Source organism: Macaca thibetana, chromosome X (genome assembly GCF_024542745.1).
Source record: "Macaca thibetana thibetana isolate TM-01 chromosome X, ASM2454274v1, whole genome shotgun sequence".
Taxonomy (NCBI): Eukaryota; Metazoa; Chordata; class Mammalia; order Primates; family Cercopithecidae; genus Macaca; species Macaca thibetana.
In genome coordinates this window covers 54,701,913-54,722,251 of record NC_065598.1, presented here as the reverse complement: position 1 = coordinate 54,722,251, position 20,339 = coordinate 54,701,913, and the positions used below count along the sequence as shown (strand labels likewise).

Sequence of the window (20,339 nt, the reverse complement as noted above, 5' to 3'; positions counted from 1 at the left end):
TCTTCAGCAAACCCTAAAAAGGTTATAAAGTAAGCACAAGTACACACATAAAAACATTAGTTCAAGGTTTAGCCCATGAGGTGGCAAGAAATAGGCTACATTTTCTATGTTCAGAAACTCTCACAACAACCTTTATGAAATCCAAGGGCTCAAGGAGGACTTAGCAGTAAACCAAGAGCAGAGTGCTTGATTGAATAAGGCCATGAAGCACGCACACACCATCCGTCACCCTCAAGTATTACTCCAGAAATCACTACTACTAAAAATTTTCTATGCACATATAGAGGAGATAAGTCATAACAAGCTAAGCGTACTGGAAAGTGTGCTTGGACAAACCAAAGTGTAGCTTAACCCAAAGCATCCGGCTTACACCCTGAAGATTTCATCACGACCTGATTACTTTGAGCCAACTCTAACTCCAAACCTTGCTAAAAATATAATTAAATTATCTTAATCAAACCATTTACCCTAGACAAAAGTATAGGCAATAGACATTTTTACCCCAGTGCAATAGACATAGTACCGCAAGGGAAAGATGAAAGAACTGTATCAAGCATTAAAAAGCAAAGACAAACCCTTATACCTTCTGCATAATGTATTAACTAGAAATAACTTTACACAGAGAATTATAGCCAAGTTCCCCGAAACCAGACGAGCTACCCAAGAACAGCTGAAAGAGCACACTTACCTATGTGGCAAAATAGTGAGAAGATTCATGAGTAGCAGTGACAAGCCTACCGAGCCTGGTGATAGCTAGTTGTCCAAGATCGGATCTTAGTTCAACTTTAAACTTACCCACACAATTACTTAATCTCCTTGTAAGTTTAGACAGCTCTTTAGACCCTAGGAAACAACCTTCCTATAGAGAGTAAAAAATATTTCCACAGTAGTTGGCCCAATAGCAGCCACCAACTAAGAAAGTGTTTAAGCTCAACATCTAACTATCTTAAATTCTAGTCACTCTACTGAACTCCTAACATCACAATGGACTAGTCTATTACTTAATAGAAGCAATAATGTTAATATAAGTAATATGAAAGCATTCTCCATTGCATAAGCTTACATCAGACTGGAATAACCCACTGACAGCCTAATATTAATAAATGATATAATAAGCATCTTATTATTTACACTGTTAACCCAACACAGGCATGCTGTAAGGAAAGAATACAAAAAGTAAAAGGAACTTGGCAAATTTTACCCCGCCTGTTTACCAAAAACATCACCTCTAGCATTACCAGTATTAGAGGCACTGCCTGCCCAGTGACATATGTTCAACGGCTGCAGTATCCTGACTGTGCAAAGGTAGCATAAGCACTTGTTCCTTAAATAGGGACTTGTATGAATGGCCACATGAGGGTTCAGTTGTTTTCTACTTTTAATCAGTGAAATTGACCTATCCGCAAAGAGGCGGATATAAACAAATAAGACGAGAAGACCCTATGTATGGAGCTTTAATTTATTAATTCAAATAAAAACTTAAACAAGTCTACAGATCCTAGCCTACTATCCCTGCATTAAAAATTTTGGTTGGGGTGACTTCAGAGCATAATTCAACCTCCGAGCAACCTAAATTAAGACTGCACTAGTCTAAGTAAGTTAATATATATTGACCCAATAATTTGATCAATGGAATAAGTTACCCTAGGGATAACAGTACAATCCTATTCTAGAGTCCATATCGACAACAGGGTTTACGACCTCGATGTTGGATCTGGACATCCTTCCTAATGGTGTTGCTGCTATTAGGGGTTCGTTTGTTCAACGATTAAAGTCCTACGTGATCTGAGTTCAGACCGGAGTAATCCAGGTCAGTTTCTATCTATTTAACATTTCCCCTAGTACGAAAGGACAAGAGAAATAGGGCCCACTTCATAAAGTGCCCTCGCTCCATAGATGATGCTATCTTAATCTAACAAATCATCACACACCCTACCCAAGAACAGGGTTTGTTAAGATGGCAGAGCCCGGCAACTGTATAAGACTTAAAACTTTATAATCAGAGGTTCAACTCCCCTCATTAACAATATGCCTATAATTAACCTTCTCCTACTTATTATCCCTACTTTCATCGCTATAGCATTACTTACACTCATCGAATGAAAAATCTCAGGCTACATACAACTGTGCAAAGGACCTAACATTGTAGGTCCCTACGGGCTGCTTTAACCATTTGCTGACACAATACAATTTTTCACCAAAGAACCCTTACAGCCCTCAACATCTACTATTACCCTTTACATTATTGCTCCAGTCCTAGCCCTTTCTATCACTCTCCTCTTATGAACTCCCCTCCCTATACCAGATCCTCTAATTAATTTTAATATAGGCCTCCTATCTATACTAACCACATCAAGTCTAGCCATTTATTCTATGATCAGGATGAGCATCTAGTTCAAAATATGCACTAATAGGCACATCGCGAGCTATGGTCCAGACAATTTCAAATGAGGTCACCCTAGCCATTATCCTGTTATCAGTTTTACTGATAAGTGGTTCATTTAACTTATATGCACTCATCACAATGAAAGAACTCCTCTGACTGCTCCTACCATCATGATCCCTAGCCATAATATGATTATCTCCACACTAGCAGAAACTAACCGAGCCCCTTTTGATCTAACAGAAGGAGAATCAGAGTTAGTCTCAGGTTTCAACATGAAACATGCCGCAAGCTCATTTGCCCACTTCTTTATAGCAGAGTACATGAATATTATCATAATAAATGCCATAACTACCACTATCTTCCTAGGAGCACTACACGCCATATATTCACCAGAACTCTATACCACAAATTTCATTACCAAGACCCTTCTTTTAACCACTCTATTCTTATAAATTCTAAGAGCATACTCTTGATTCTGCTACAACCAACTCATATATCTTCCATGAAAAAATTTCCTACCACTTACACTAGCATTCTGTATATGACATATCTCAATCCCTGTCCTAATTTCTAGCATCCCACTCCAAACATAGGAAATACGTCTGACAGAAGAATTACTTTGATAGAGTAAACAACAGCGGTTAAAATCCTCTTATTTCTAGAACTATAGGAATTGAACCTACCCCTGAGAATCCAAAATTCTCCATGCTACCTATCACACCATGTCCTAGAGTAAGGTCAGCTAAATAAGCTATCAGGCCCATACCCAGAAAATGTTGGTTACACCCTTCCCATACTAATTAATCCCTTAGCTCAACTTGTTATTTCCCTTACTATTTTTACAGGAACTCTTATCACAATGCTAGGATCACACTGATTTCTCATCTGAACAGGCCTAGAAATAAATATACTAGCCCTTATCCCAATCCTAATTTAAAAAATAAGTCCCTGATCTACAGCTCTACAGAAGCAGCAACCAAATATTTCCTTACACAAGCAACCACATCTGTAATTCTCATAACAGGTATCCTTTTCAACAACCTGTCCTCTGGACAATGAACAATAATAAACACTATTAATCAATTTTCATCCTTAATAATAGTGACCCTAATAATAAAACTAGGAACAGCCAGCCCCCTTTCACTTCTGAGTCCCAGAGGTAACCCAAGGACCCTCTCTAATATCTGGTATACTTCTCCTCACATGACATTATGAAGAAACATCAATTATGTTTTAAATTTTCCCATCAACAAACATGAACATCCTCCTATCTATCACAATTCTATCCTTTATAGTAGGCAGCTGAGGAGGGCTTAACCAAGCACAACTGTGTAAAATCTTAGCCTACTCCTCAATCACTCACATAGGCTAAATAATAGCAGCACTACTCTATAGCCCAAACATTACCATTCTAAACCTAATTATTTATTTTATCTTAACAATAACCGCATTTTTAACACTCAACCTGAGTATAAGCACCACAATGCTGTCACTATCACACACCTGAAACAAATTAACATGGTTGACACCTATAATTCCACTAATTCTACTATCTCTAGGAGGTTTACCTCCATTAACAGGGTTCCTGCCTAAATGAATCATCATCCCAGAATTTGCAAAAAACAAGAACCTTATTGCCAAACCATTATAGCTATCATAACCCTACTCAACCTGTACTTTTACATATGCCTAATTTATTCCATCTCAGTGACATTATTCCCCACATATAATAATATGAAAATAAAATGACAATTCGAAAACACAAAACCCATACCATTCTTCCCCCTACTTATCTCTTCTACCCTCCTCTTACGTATCTCTCCATTAATACTAACTATAACTTAGAAATTTAGGTTAAATAAGACCAAGAGCCTTAAAAGCATGCAGATTACACTTAATTTCTGTAACAGACCTGAGGACTGCAAGACTCTATTCTGCATCAATTGAATGCAAATCAACCACTTTAATGAAGCTAAGCCCTTGATAGATTGGTGGAATTCAAACCCAAGAAAATTTAGTTAACAGCTAAACACCCTGATCAATTGGCTTCAATCTACTTCTCCCGCCATTGGGAGGCAAAGACGAGAGAATCCCCTTTCTCCTCTGAATTTGCAATTCAACATGAGAAATCCCCTCAGGGCTGCTAAAAAGAGGCGTTTAGATTTACAGTCCAATGCTTACTCAGCTATTTTACCTTTTTTCCCTCTTGTGTTCATCAATTGTTGATTGTTTTCAACTAACCACAAAGACATAGGAACTCTATACCTGCTATTTGGCACATGGGAAGGGATAGTAGGCACTGCCTTAAACCTCCCAATTCAAGCAGAATTAGGCCAATCAGGAACTCCACTAGGGGATGATCAGATCTACAATGTTATTGTTACCACCCATATATTCATCATGATCCTCTTTCTGGTAATACCAATCATAATTGGGGAATTCAGCAACTGATTAGTCCCTCTGATAATTGGTGCACCGACATGGCATTCCCCAGAATAAATAACATGAGTTTCTGACTTCTTCCCCATCTTTTCTACTTCCACTTGCATCCTCAATAGTAGAAGCTGGCGCTGGAACCAGCTGAACAGTTTATCCCCCTTTAGCAGGAAATCTAGCACATGTAGGAGTCTCTGGATCCGACCATCTTCTATCTCCACTTGGCAGGTGTTTCTTCTATCTTAGGGGCCATTAACTTTATTACCACAATGACTCTTTTTTCACTAGGAAAGTATTTCCATTTACATAATTAATTATATAGCTACATTAGTGTTAAGCTATCACTATCGTTTTTGACATCAAAACATCAAATAAGTATATATCATGAACAGTGTGGCAAAAAAGGAAACAGAAATAGAGGGAAATGGAAAAGAAGAGTAAGACGTGAAGAAGAAAATTTTTGTTTCTAAAAGTAAGTGTTTTTGAGGGACAACTGGCAAATGTCACAAGTACTTCTACAGTCTTTGCAATGTTTAGATATTCAGGTATTATAGGAATATATTAAATAATGAGTGTGTTCTTATATCAGTAATTTCATCCATACTTTGAAAATATTAGAGTTCAAGAATGTATTCATTTTCTATTATGCCCGATATTCAAAACCTGCATCTTATACATATTCCGTATTCATCTTTTTCCATTTTCTTCTAGATAGTGTAAACTACTATATACTACTGGATACTCTATTCGTAGCTATTTTTCAAAAGAACAAGCTGTTAAATTTATTATTTTTGGATTAGTTTGCCTTTTACTAACAATTCATACCTTTCTTTTATTCACTACCTCTTTCCTCTTCTGTTAGGTTTATTCTGTTGCTCTTTTATTATTACTAGTTTTGTTTTTTATTATGATTTTCTTGTATCATGTAATTTGCTATCCGCTTTAATAAGATCTGCATTTAAGGCTATGATTTTCCTAAGAATGCAACTGAGGCTTGTTCAATAGGCTACTGGAAATAGTCTGAAAACTATCCTTTAATGTAAGTCTAATGAAATGGTTCAGCAGTGTAGAGTAAAAACATCTAGGTAATTTCCTCCATAAACATGGAGTGTTTCCTTTAAATTTAGAAGCTCTTCTAATTAACAGTTGGCAATTTAGAAAATATGGTAAAATATGCTGACTACTCAGGAATTAGTGAGCTATGGACTTTAAACTTTATTTTTTTTTTATTACACTTTAAGTTCTAGGGTACATGTGCAAAACATGCAGGTTTGTTACGCATGTACACATGTGCCATGTTGGTGTGCTGCACCCATTAACTCGTCATTTACATTAGGTATATCTCCTAATGCTATCCGTCCCCCCACCCCCTCCCCACAATAGGACCCGGTGTGTGATGTTCCCCTTCCTGTGTCCAAGTGATCTCATTGTTCAATTCCTACCTATGAGTGAGAACATGCCGTATTTGGTTTTCTGTTCTTGTGACAGTTTGCTGAGAATGATGGTTTCCAGCTGCATCCACATCCCTACAAAGGACACAAACTCATCTTTTTTATGCCTGCATAGTATTCCATAGTGTATGTGTGCCACATTTTCTTAATCCAGTGTGTCACTGATGGATATTTGGGTTGATTCCAAGTCTTTGCTATTGTGAATAGTGCCGCAATAAACATACATGTGCATGTGTCTTTATAGCAGCATGATTTATAATCCTTTGGATATATACCCAGTAATGGGATGGCTGAGTCAAATGGTATTTCTAGTTCTAGATCCTTGAGGAATCGCCACACTGTCTTCCAAAATGGTTGAACTAGTTTACAGTCCCACCAACAGTGTAAAAGTGTTCCTATTTCTCCACATCCTCTCCAGCACCTGTTGTTTCCTGATTTTTTTAATGATCGCCATTCTAACTGGTGTGAGATGGTATCTCATTGTGGTTTTGATTTGCATTTCTCTGATGGCAAGTGATGATGAGCATTTTTTCATGAGTCTGTTGGCTGTATGAATGTCTTCCTTGGAGAAGTGTCCATATCCTTTGCCCAATTTTTGATGGCGTTGTTTTTTTCTTGTAAATTTGATTGAGTTCTTTATAGGTTCTGGATATTAGCCCTTTGTCAGATAAGTAGAATGCAAAAATTTTCTCCCATTCTGTAGGTTGCCTACAGATGGGAGATGTAGGTTCACTCAGATGGCAGATTCTTTTGCTGTGCAGAAGCCCTTTAGTTTAATTAGATCCCATTAATCAATTTTGCCTTTTGTTGCTGTTGCTTTTGGGGTTTTAGACATGAAGTCCTTGCCCATGCCTATGTCCTGAATGGTATTGCCTATGTTTTCTTCTAGGGTTTTTATGGTTTTAGGTCTAACATTTAAGTCTCTAATCCATCTTGAATTAATTTTCGTATAAAGAATAACGAAAGGATCCAGATTCAGCTTTCTACTTATGGCTAGCCAATTTTCCCAGCACCATTTATTAAATAGGGAATCCTTTCCCCATTTCTTGTTTTTCTAAGGTTTGTCAAAGATCAGATGGCTGTAGATGTGTGGTATTATTTCTGAGGACTCTGTTCTGTTCCATTGGTCTATATCTCTGTTTTGGTACCAGTACCATGCTGTTTTCGTTACTGTAGCCTTGTAGTACAGTTTGAAGTCAGGTAGCATGATGCCTCCAGCTTGTTCTTTTGGCTTAGGATTGTCTTGGCAATGTGGGATCTTTTTTGGTTCCATATGAACTTTAAAGCAGTTTCTTTCCAATTCTGTGAAGAAAGTCATTGGTAGCTTAATGGGGATGGCATTCAATCTATAAATTACCTTGGGCAGTATGGCCATTTTCAGGATATCAATTCTTCCTATCCAGGAACATGGTATGTTCTTCCATTTGTTTGTGTCCTCTTCTATTTCACTGAGCAGTGGTTTGTAGTTCTCCTTGAAGAGGTCATTTACATCCCTTGTAAGTTGCATTCCTAGGTATTTTCTTCTCTTTGAAGCTATTGTGAATGGAATTTCATTCATGATTTGGCTCTCTGTTTGTCTGTTACCGGTGTATAAGAATGCTTGTGACTTTTGCACATTGATTTTGTATCCTGAGACTTTGCTGAAGTTGCTTATCAGCTTAAGGAGATTTTGGGCTGAGACAATGGGGTTTTCTAAATATGCAATCCTGTCATCTGCAAACAGGGACAATGTGACTTCTTCTTTTCTAACTGAATACCCTTTATTTCTTTCTCTTGCTTGATTGTCCTAGCCAGAAATTCCAACACTATGTTGAATAGGAGTGGTGAGAGAGGGCATCCCTGTCTTGTGCCAGTTTTCAAAGGGAATGCTTCCAGTTTTTGCCCGTTTAGTATGATATTGGCTGTGGGGTTGTCATAAATAGCTCTTATTATTTTGAGATACATCCCATCAATACCAAATTTATTGAGTTTTTAGCATGAAGGGCTGTTGAATTTTGTTAAAGGCCTTTTCTGCATCTATTGAGATAAACATGTGGTTTTTGTCTTTGGTTCTGTTCATATGCTGGATTACGTTTCTTGATTTGCATATGTTGAACCAGTCTTGCATCCCAGGGATGAAGCCCACTTGATGATGGTGGATAAGCTTTTTGATGTGCTGCTAGATTCAGTTTGCCAGTATTTTATTGAGGATTTTTGCATCGATGTTCATCAGACATATTGGTCGAAAATTCTCTTTTTTTGTTGTATCTCTGTCAGGCTTTGGTATCAGGATGATGTTGGCCTCATAAAATGAGTTAGGGAGGATTCCCTCTTTTTCTATTGATTGGAATAGTTTGAGAAGGAATGGTACCAACTCCTCCTTGTAACTCTGGTAGAATTCAGCTGTGAATCCATCTGGTCCTGGACTTTTTTTGGTTGGTAGGCTATTAATTATTGCCTCAATTTCAGAGCCTGCTATTGGTCTATTCAGGGATTCAACTTCTTCCTGGTTTAGTCTTGGGAGAGTGTAAGTGTCCAGGAAATTATCCGTTTCTTCTAGGTTTTCTAGTTTATTTGCATAGAGGTGTTTATAGTATTCTCTGATGGTAGTTTGTATTTCTGTGGGGTTAGTGGTGATATCCCCTTTATCATTTTTTATTGCATCTATTTGATTCTTCTTTCTTTTCTTCTTTATTAATCTTGCTAGCAGTCTATCAATTTTGTTGCTATTTTCAAGAAACCAGTTCCTGGATTCATTGATTTTTGGAAGCATTTTTTGTGTCTCTATCTCCTTCAGTTCTTCTCTGATCTTAGTTATTTCTTGCCTTCTGCTAGCTTTTGAATGTGTTTGCTTTTGCTTCTCTAGTTCTTTTAATTGTGATGTTAGGGTGTCAATTTTAGATCTTTCCTGCTTTCTCTTGTGGGCATTTAGTGCTATATATTTCCCTCTACACACTGCTTTAAATGTGTCCCAGAGATTCTGGTATGTTGTATCTTTGTTCTCATTAGTTTCAAAGAACATCTTTATTTCTGCCTTCATTTTGTTATGTACCCAGTAGTCATTCAGAACCAGGTTGTTCAGTTTCCATGTAGTTGAGAGGTTTTATTTGAGTTTCTTAGTCCTGAGTTCTAGTTTGATTGCACTGTGCTCTGAGAGACAGTTTGTTATAATTTCTGTTCTTTTACATTTGCTGAGGAGTGCTTTACTTCCAATTATGTGGTCAATTTTGGAATAAGTGTGATGTGATGCTAAGAAGAATGTATATTCTGTTGATTCAGAGTGGAGAGTTCTGTAGATGTCTATTAGGTCTGCTTGGTGCAGACTTGAGTTCAATTCCTGGATATCCTTGTTGACTTTCTGTCACGTTGATCTGTCTAATGTTGACAGTGGGGTGTTAAAGTCTCCCGTTATTATTGTATGGGAGTCTAAGTCTCTTTGTAAGTCTCTAAGGACATGCTTTATGAATCTGGGTTCTCCTGTATTGGGTGCATATATATTTAAGATATTTAGCTCTTCCTGATTAATTGATCCCTTTACCATTGTGTAATAGCCTTCTTTGTCTCTTTTGATCTTTGATGGTTTAAAGTCTCTTTTATCAGAGACTAGGATTGCGACCCCTGCTTTTTTTTTGGTTTTCCATTTGCTTGGTAGATCTTCCTCCATCCCTTTATTTTGAGCCTATGTGTGTCTCTGCATGTGAGATGGGTCTCCTGAATACAGCAAACTGATGGGCCTTGACTCTTTATCCAATTTGCCAGTCTGTGTCTTTTAATTGGACCATTTAGTCCATTTACATTTAAGGTTAATATTGTTATGTGTGGACTTGATCCTGTCATTATGATATTAGCTGGTTATTTTGCTCATTAGTTGATGCAGTTTCTTCCTTGCATCAATGGACTTTACATTTTGGCATGTTTTTGCAATGGCTGGTACCTATTGTTCCTTTCCATGTTTAGTACTTCCTTCAGGATCTCTTGTAAGGCAGGCCTGGTGGTGACAAAATCTCTAAGCATGTGCTTGTCTGTAAAGGATTTTATTTCTCCTTCACTTATGAAACTTAGATTGGCTGGATAAGAAATTCTGGGTTGAAAATTATTTTCTTTAAGAATGTTGAACATTGGCCCTCACTCTCTTCTGGCTTGTAGAGTTTCTGCTGATTTCAGGGACACCAATCAGATGTAGATTTGGTCTTTTCATGTAATCCCATATTTCTTGGAGGCTTTGTTCATTTCTTTTTACTCTTTTTTCTCTACACTTATCTTCTCGCTTCATTTCATTCATTTGATCTTCAATCGCTGATACTCTTTCTTCCAGTTGTTCAACTCAGTTACTGAAGCTTGTGCATTTGTCACGTAGTTCTCGTGTTATGGTTTTCATCTCTATCAGTTCTTTTAAGGACTTCTCTACATTGGTTATTCTAGTTAGCCATTTGTCAAATCTTTTTTCAAGGTTTTTAGTTTCTTTGCACTGGTTATGTAGTTCCTCCTTTGGCTCTGAGAAGTTTGATTTACTGAAGCCTTCTTCTCTTTACTCATCAATGTCATTCTCCGTCCAGTTTTGCTCCATTGCTGGCGATGAGCTGCGTTCCTTTGGAGGGGGAGATGCGCTCTGATTTTTTGAATTTCCAGCTTTTCTGCCCTGCTTCTTCCCCATCTTTGTGGTTTTATCTGCCTTTGGTCTTTGATGATGGTGATGTACTGATGGGGTTTTGGTGTGGGTGTCCTTTCTGTTTGTTAGTTTTCCTTCTAACAATTAGGACCCTCAGCTGTAGGTCTGTTGGAGTTTGCTTGAGGTCCACTCCAGATCTTGTTTGCCTGGGTATCAGCAGCGGAGGCTGCAGAAGATAGAATGTTGCTGAACAGCGAGTGTTGCTGTCTGATTCTTGCTCTGGAAGCTTCGTCTCAGGGTTGTACCCAGCCTTGTGAGGTGTGAGGTGTCAGTCTGCACCTAGTGCGGGATGTCTCCCAATTAGGCTACTCAGGGGTCAGGGACCCACTTAAGCAGGCAGTCTGTCTGTTCTCAGATCTCAACCTCCATGCTGGGAGATCCACTGCTCTCTTCAAAGCTGTCAGACAGGGATATTTTCCTCTGCCGAGGTTTCTGCTGCTTTTTGTTTAGCTATGCCCCATCCCCAGAGGTGGAGTCTACAGAGGCAGGCAGGCATCCTTGAGCTGTGGTGGGCTCCACCCAATTCGAGCTTCCCAGTGGCTTTGTTTACCTACTTAAGCCTCAGCAATGCCAGGTGCCCCTCCCTCAGCCTCGCTGCTGCCTTGCAGTTAGATCTCAGACTGCTGTGATAGCAATGAGGGAGGCTCCGTGGGCATGGCACACTCTGGGCCAGGTGCGGGATATATCCTCCTGGTGTGCCGTTTGCTAAGACCATTGGTAAAGCACAGTATTAGGGTAGGAGTTACCTGATTTTCCAGGTGTTGTGTGTCTCAATTTCCTTTGGCTAGGAAAAGGAATTCCCTTCCCCCTTGTGCTTCCCAGGTGAGGTGATGCCTCGCCCTGCTTCAGCTCTTGCTGGTCGGGCTGTACCCACGGACCAGCACCAACTGTCCGACATGCCCCAATGAGATGAACCCAGTACCTCAGTTGAAAATGCAGAAATCACTCGTCTTCTGTGTCGCTCATGCTGGGAGCTGGAGGCTGGAGCTGTTCGTATACGGCCATCTTGGGCGTGCCCTCGGACTTTAAACTTTAGATCCTATTAACTGACATCTCAAGATAGAAATTTGTAATATGTAATCTATGATATAGTTAGAGGTGATTCTATTATATGTGTCTTCAATCTAATTACACACAGTAGCTCATGAAGACTAACAGTAGGGCAAGGAGCATGCTCACTGACCTACATGCATTCTCCCTACTTCACGTGCCACAGAAACCTGTCTCCTGCCATTCTATTATTCAGATATTCAAGGCTTCACTAAGAGCCACCGAATTCAGAAGTTGACAAAATCCAAGAACAGTCATTAAGGTCTCCATATAGAGAAACAAATATCAAGCAGAGTGGTTGTTTATTTTCTTAGGAGCAATGAAGTCTCAATTCAGATATTATAATTGAACTGAAGCTGATTATTATGATAAACAAATCATGAAAGTCGAGTATCTGTGTATTCTACCCAACAAAACCACAGCATGCAGAAATCAGCACTGAAATGGAATTTAATCTGATGTTCATTCACTATTTTCAATAAGAGCAAACGTGGGTGTAGAATTTATGGGATTCATTAAGAATCTCACAAATTATGGTAGAGCTGGTACTAGAATCCTCTTCAGTTCTCAGCACATTTCACACAAACTGTATTACAAATGGGATTACAATGTATTTTTTAAAAGTAGAAATTAAAAACTAATCCGAAAATTGTTAGCTGTTGGTTATACTCAGAAGAAAATGCTTTCACATTTGACGATTCAATATGGCTTTGACCCAATTTGTTTCTGTATCTGATAGTGTTTAAGTCTTGCAGTCAGGCATTCAGGGTCTGAACTACCTTTCAAAGAAAGTCTGCATTTGAGTTCTGTTTTTAAAGGGGCACTAATATTCTCTCTTTTTATTATCAAAAGTATAATTTTGTAGAAAACACAAAGCACCTAATTTTGCATTTAATGGATAACGTACCTGCTTCTGGCATTTTAAAATGCTCTAGTTTTGGCAGAATCTTCCCCTTGACATCAGGATCATCTCTGCATTCATTCCCAGTCTTTCACTGGGACAGCTCTTGGAGATCAGCTTCCAGGTCAGACACTTAAAAATGCAAAAATTATCAACTGAAGCAGACAAACATAAAATAAAAATAAGGAAATGATAATATTCTTTTCCTCAGGATTATGAAATAAAAACCTGTAGGCTAGTGTCATAATAAATGTGATGCAAAAATGTTACAATTTCATTTTCTCATATTATGAAGTCTTATTTTATGTATTTAATTGTTTTTTGAGGCAGGGTCTCACTCTGTCCAGGCTGCAGTGCAATGGTACCACCTCGGCCCACTGCAGGCCCAACCTTCTGGGCTCAACGGATCCTCCTGTCTAAGCCTCACGAGTAGCTGAGCCTACAGGTGAATGCCACCACCAAGTATAATTTTTGTATTTTTTGGTAGAGATGGGGTTTCCCCGTGTTGCCCAGCTGGCCTCAAACTCCTGGGCTCAAGGATCTGCTGGCCTTGTCCTCCCAATGTTTTGGGATTATATACATGAGGCACTGGTCCTGGCCTGAAATCTTATTTTAAATGACAATCTAAGGATAAACCACACTACACCTACATTTTCCATATGTTACCATTGTGTATTATGAATAGCAAGTATCAACTATCTAAGATATCTGAAGTCTGCCACATAAATAGCATTTTAATCATAACTTAAATGTAATTTTCTGAAAGTTTACATCAATGTATTGGCTGGCTTATGACAAGTCATACAGTCGTGACACCCATCCCTTGTTGAAGTAACTTGAAAATTTTCTGGTTAAAATTAATTAAAGTTATGCTTAGGTCCAAAGGCCCTATATGTAACTTTCCATAGATGAATCTCAATGAGAATAAAGTACCAACAACAACAGCAAAATCACTGTCCCACAGTGAGAGTACAGGAAGTTGAGTGCAAATAAATAGCTGGGTATATGCCCAAAGGATTATAAATCATTCTACTATAAAGAAACATGCACACATATGTTTATTGCAGCACTATTCACAATAGCAAAGACACAGAACCAACCCAAATGCCCATCAATGATAGACTGGATAAAGAAAATGTGGCACATATACACCATGGAATATTATGCAGCCATAAAAAAAAAGGATGAGTTCATGTCCTTTGCAGGAACATGAATGAAGCTGGAAACCATCATTCTCAGCAAACTAACACAGGAAAAGAAAACCAAACGCTGCATGTTCTCACTCATAAGTGGGAGTTGAACAATGAGAACACATGGACTCAGGGAGGGGAACATCACACACCAGGGCCTGTTGGGGGCTGGGGGCGCTAGGGGAGGGAGAATATTAGAAGAAATACCCAATGTAGATTACAGGTTGATGGGTGCAGCAAACCATCACGGCATGTGTATACCTCTGTAACAAACCTGCACATTCTGCACATACATCCCAGAACTTAAAGTATAATTTAAAATAAATAAATAAATAAATAAACAAACAAACAAACCAGCATTATGGACAGCCATATTCTGGAAACCCCTTAACAGTGAATTGCTAAATAATCCATGGCCCAAATTCTGTCAGTGTTTACCTTGAAAATGCTACCTGTTGAGGAAACAATTTCTGTTTCATGATAATCTTATGGCACTTTAAGTTTTCTAATTATAAAAGTGTTTAAACAACTTTTAAAAGTCCCTCAAAATCATACTAATATAGCTATCCATATGCCAGTGTCCTGAATTATCCAACTTTTACCAAACATACTGTCAAAAACACCAATGAAAGGAAACAGTGGCTGTCATTCATTGAGCTCTTTTCTGGAATTTCTATCCTGCTTCACTGAACTGTGTTTTGTCCTGAGCCAATACTGAAGTACCTTATAGTACAGCCATATTTGAGTATTATGCATCTTAAGCAAAACCAGTCACTTTCTCTTACAGCATAGATGATAGGAAGAATCATCATCTTGAAACGAAATATGAATTCTGTCTCCATGACTCAAGTGTTCTTTGGTAAACCTCAACCCATGAGCCTCAGTTTTCTTATTTATAAAATGGGGCTAACATCCCTATGCAAATGGGCTTTATTCAGGGTGTTACAAGGTAGGGTGACTTGGCACTCTACGTGCTATTAAAGGGTGCATACAACACTGTGGACACCACAGCTGAGAAGATGATATAACATTCTAAGAAGATCAAATTACACTAGTGAAATAATGTACATTTTCTTACATCAGATGGTTTCAAAACTCAAGTTTTGTTGGAATGCAGAGCCCCTCCCATTCGAATCTCCAGGGTGGAGTTGAGAAGATGCAACACAGTGCTGGGTGCTCTTCACTGGACACCTCTACCAAGCGCTCTACAGAACTCAAGGCTGTGGTCACCTAAGTCCTAATTTAGCAAGGACTGTATTTGCAAGCATACAAAGTAGATCGCAAAGAAAAAGAGAAGATTCATTATATCCAGAGACTGCATAAGATGGCAAACTATACTCTTCACTTTTACAGCCAAATTTCAGCAAATGTTTGCGATCCTTTCCTAATGTTTTCTTTCCTCCCCTTACTGGTCATGGCATAATGCGTGATGCACACATAGGCCTCCTCCCCTTCCCACAGACATCTTTTTTTCCCTTCCCAGCACCTTGAATCTCAGCTGCACCCTGATCTTCTTCTCTTTCCTGACCAGGTGTAGGATCTCGACTTTCAGTTAGTGGTTCCTCTTCTTGAGACTCTTCATGACTGGGCTCCCGGGACCAGGAGCAGTGAGTGTGTGTAAATACACTGACATACATCTCAATAATATAAGTATACAGAATACATAGATACTTCTGATCATAAGTCTAAAGACATTTCTCCAACACTATTTCATATTCTTAATGTTTCATAAAGTTACTCTTCCCACAGAGAGTTTACTCTAAGACAGTCACCCTCAAGGGCTTTGGAAGCCATTTTAATCTATCTTGGTACAGATGTGTGCAATCAGTTATCAATAAGCACAAGAAGGCAGTCATGGGCAAAAAATCGGGGAACAGAAGATCATCCATTCAGACAAAACCAGAACATAATCCTCTTGGATTAGTCTGTCCTTCATGAGATGCCATGATCATTTTTTTATCAGCACGGAAGACCTTTACCAGTGTATGTATACTAGTTTAACAACACTATCACAAAAATAACGTTCTGCTAATAGAAAATATTGAATGTTAAGGCACTCACAAGCAGAGGCACAGTCAGCTCAGAAGGTCATAAACTTCATCTTGGTATAGGCCTATATGTTGATCCTCCTTGGTACCTTATATTTCACTCTGCAAACAGAATATGGTGATTGGGAAAATGCACTTGAGAGGATAGCTATATTTGGCCACTTTTATGGACAAATGTTAACTTGTAATTTTTTTTTAATTTGGAAAAACTTTGAAAGTAAGTCCCAGGGGCAAATGTGTGTGTATGTCTTCTGAATTGTATACTTGCAAAGCAACTTCTTGGTCAAGCTAGCACAGCAATGTCTTAAGGCTCCTGGCAAAGACGCAGGAAATTTCTGATAAGGTTTTTGGTGTCACAATTGAACTCTCCATCACGGAGACATTTAGGAAAATACAGCTAGAGAATTAAAATTTGAGTGACAACGGCTTTTCCCACACACCCATTTGCTAGGCCCATTTGCCCCCTAAAATCAAATTTTGTTGGAATGCAGAGCCCCGCCCATTCAAACCTCCATGGTGGAGTTCAGAAATTGCGACACAGCATTGGCTGCTCCTCACGGGCCACCTCTGCCAGGCACTCTACAGACCTCAGGGCTGTGGTCACCAGCCCACGGCATTCCCAGTTTCTAGGCTCCTTCCTTGCCACGCACTTCGTCCCTTCCCATTCCTTCCCACCCACCCAGACTCCCCACCTAGGAGTCTGGAATCTGTCCTCTGTTGGGGGTTCCAGATGCTTCCAGGACTCTGATACCTCCAACAGCAACCCCAGCAGTCGCCCCATCTCCGCCTGACCCCCCTCCACTCCGTGGCCCTCCTTCCTCCCTAGTTGTGGCCCTGCCAAGACCAGAAGGCCCATGGCTGTGGTGCCGCATGAGAAGGACAACGACCTTTAGGCACTTCTACCTCTGAGCCAGGGACCACGCAGCCTGACCCATTTAGAAGCTTACTGGCTCCTCCTCACACTCATTCTCACTTCACCTCCCGGAAGGACTGCCCTGCGGACCTACCCGCCACGTTTCAGTAGGGCAGAAAGAGTTCAGACAGCAGGAAAGCAATCCTCACAACCTCTCAGCTCCATAGCGTTTGCAACGTGCTGCAAAGTGGTCGACCAGAAGAAGCCTAGTGAACATGCGCACTGAGGCGGCCACCCAAGAAGCATGCGCAGTGAGATCTGACTTTGTCCTGTGGGCTGAGTTGCCCCTCCTTGTCCCGCCACGTCCAGTCCTCCTCTCCTTCCCAGGTCCCCACTAAGGAGGTTGAAATCCGTCCTCTGTGGGCGGATTCATATGCTCTAGGGACTCAAAGACCTCAAATAGTGTACCCCTTCACAACTCACTCCACGTTCAGCTGACCCTCCTCCCCTCCAGGGCCCTCCTTCCTCCCTTGTCTGGTCTCCCCACGACGACGAGGCCATGGCAGCATCACTGCCTTTTAGTAGAAGGATGACCACTTCGCAACCCTTTTCTCTATATGGCCATGGATCCAGTCGCCTGATGCACGCAAAGACCACCCGCCCCTCCTCACGCTCACTCCCCCTTCAACTTCTGGGAGGAATGATCTGCAGACCTATTGGCTGGATCCTAGTTGGCAAGAACGAAAGAAGTCACCATCTGTCGCCAGGCCCAGTGGCTCACGCCTGTAATCCTAACACTTTGGGAGACCGAGGCAGACAGATTGTCTGAGCTCAGGATTTCGAGAACAGCCTGGGCAACACGTTGAAATCCCATCTCTCCTAAAATTCAAAAAATTAGCCGGGCGTGGTGGCATGCACCTGTAGTCCCAGCCACTGGGGAGGCTGAGGAAGAATTGCTAGAACCTGGGAAGTGGAGTTTGCAGTGAGCCAAGATCATGCCACTGCACGCCAGCCTGGGCAACAGAGCCAGACTCCATCTAAAAACAATAAAAAATAAATAAAATAAAATAAAATAAAATAAAAAAGTCACCATCTGTCAGGACTCTGCAGGGACAGGAGACAGACACTAAGGCACATGAGCAACAAAGGACTTGCCCAGCAAGGGGCATGCACATTATTAAGTCAGGCACATGCAGGGCTGGACAGGGTTTTCCTGCTGTCCCCAGACTCACATCCACAGGGTCTCAGGAACATAAAGAAAGGGACTTGAGAGATCTTTTTGTTTTGTTTTGTCTCTTGCCCAACCATTCTCATGCATCCAGAAACTTTGGGAACAGACAGTCCCATATCACCCTTAGTGGAGGACGTGTTTCAGAAAGACCTTTTGTGAAAGAACTAAATTATTTTCATATCTATATTTATAAATGCTTTTCTTTAGACAGGATGTCGCTCAGTCACCCAGGCTGGAGGGCAGTGGCATGACCATACCTCACTGCAACCTCGATCTCCTGGGCTCAAGAAATCCTCAAGAAGCAGTTCCCCTGAGGGGCTGGTACTACATGTGTGGACACCACACCTGGGCAATTGATTGATTTATTTTTTTAGACAGTGGTCTCACTGTGTTGCTCAGGCTGGTCTTGAATTCCTGGGCTCAAGTGATCCTCCCACCTTGGCCAATTTTTATACATGCTTTGATTAACCAATTTTTATTTGGTTCTGTGTTTTCTGTAATGCTTGCAATGAGTTTAACTAAATTCTAATGCAAACTAAATAAATACACACCTGTTTACTATTTTTAGGTTGTGTTATTGCACATTTAAGTCTCTGGAATAGTAACAGATTTACATGAATATACCTGTAGGTCATTCAGGCAGTGTATAGTTCAGAAATCTCCATAGATGTTGGTGGTAGGATCTAGGCTCAGTCTACTGTGACATGATGCACAGCAGTAGTGACTGTGCTCATCATAAACTGTACTCCCCAAATAGCATCCAAATAACCTGTTCATAAGGCAGCTCCGACATTATTTGCATAACACTGTAAGGAAGAGCACTACCTCAAAAGAGCCACTAGTATGTCAGATGTGGACTGGCTTTAGGCACATTTATTCTGATTTTGAAATCTGGTGTAAAGTGGGTCTTTTAAAGTCGGGGACAGTTTTGTTAGAATTGGGTAGGAATCATAATGATTTAGGATTGATGGAGTCAACAAGACAAGGATTTTTAGACTAGGGCTTCAAAGAGTTTTGGGATTGAAAAACGTCATTTGACACTTTTTATTGAGGAGTTGATGGATCTTTCAGGCAGCTGCTGAAATGAACAGTAAAGTTCTTTGCAACGTTTATTTTCCTAAGCAAGAGATTCCTGTATTAGTAAACTTATGTTGATGAAGCTAGTGGAGTATAAACTCACACTAACATAGACAGTAAGCTGTGTGCATGATTCCTGTTGTCTTTACTTTTATATTACTTAGCAGTTTAATGTGGGAAATAGTACATGAAAAGGAAGCATAGGAAGGGGGCCCTGATCAGACATAGCTTTTTGTAAGTAAATTAGGAAATATAGTTGAGGTGACTCCTATATATTCCATCCAGCTGGGTTTCCCTTAAGGAAATGCCTTGAGTAGGAAAAGAGAGATGTCTCAATTTCTCTGTCTCTAAAAAGCAGCTTGAGTAGGAATTGTGGTTCTTCAAGGTGTTCGTTTGTTTGTTTAGATGAAGTCTCACTCTGTCACACAGGTTGGAGTGCCGTGGCACAATCTCGGCTCACTGCAACCTCCACCTCCCAGGTTCAAGTGATTCTCCTGCCTTGGCCTCCCGAGTAGCTGGGACTACAGGCATGCGCTACCACTCCTGGCTAATTTTTGTATTTTTAGTAGAGATGGGGTTCCACCATGTTGGCCAGGCAGGTCTTGAACTCCTGACCTAGTGATCCACCCACCTTGGCCTCCCAAAGTGCTGGGGTTACAGGCGTGAGCCACCGCACCCGGTCCTCGTTTTGGTTTTTGTTTTGTTTTGTTTTGTTTTGTTTTTGTTTCTTTTTTGGAATAAGAGCTGTCATAATCCTGACCTAATATTTAGTGTATCTTTTATCTTTCTTGTTAATTCTAGTTTTTAGTATAGTGCACTCAGAAGTTCTCAAAGAATGGGAGATAGTGATTTCTGGATTTAGACTTTCTGTGAGCAACTAATTAGCACACGATCAAAGTCACAGCATCAGATGGCTGCATAGTTGTGCTTCACGGAGACCTGGATTTTAATGATTACTGAGTAGCCACACTCCAGCTTAAAAGGGCGATGTTTAACCTCATGCCAAATTTAAGCTTCTTCCCACCATTCTTGTGGGAGATAACCCTTGACCAGCTGGATGAGTTCAAA

The 20,339-nt window shown here is 40.1% G+C and overlaps 4 protein-coding genes and 1 long non-coding RNA gene across 7 annotated transcripts in view; 2 read left to right on the top strand and 3 right to left on the bottom strand.

Moving 5' to 3' along the window:
* Positions 1-20,339, top strand: part of ALAS2 (5'-aminolevulinate synthase 2) — a 425,802-nt gene that overhangs the window by 151,535 nt on the left and 253,928 nt on the right. The window lies entirely within an intron of this gene.
* The window catches only part of LOC126946538 (putative G antigen family E member 3), a 275,323-nt gene that overhangs the window by 129,958 nt on the left and 125,026 nt on the right, over positions 1-20,339 (bottom strand). The window lies entirely within an intron of this gene.
* The window catches only part of LOC126946562 (putative G antigen family E member 3), a 248,286-nt gene that overhangs the window by 135,322 nt on the left and 92,625 nt on the right, over positions 1-20,339 (bottom strand). The window lies entirely within an intron of this gene.
* The window catches only part of FAM104B (family with sequence similarity 104 member B), a 628,193-nt gene that overhangs the window by 580,863 nt on the left and 26,991 nt on the right, over positions 1-20,339 (top strand). The gene's annotated exons all lie outside the window — the stretch shown is intronic.
* Positions 12,885-17,194, bottom strand: LOC126946604 (uncharacterized). Its single transcript, XR_007722718.1, has 3 exons — positions 17,118-17,194; positions 16,124-16,212; positions 12,885-13,004 (listed from the first exon to the last, which is right to left on the bottom strand). It is a non-coding gene; the product is annotated as an uncharacterized LOC126946604 (long non-coding RNA).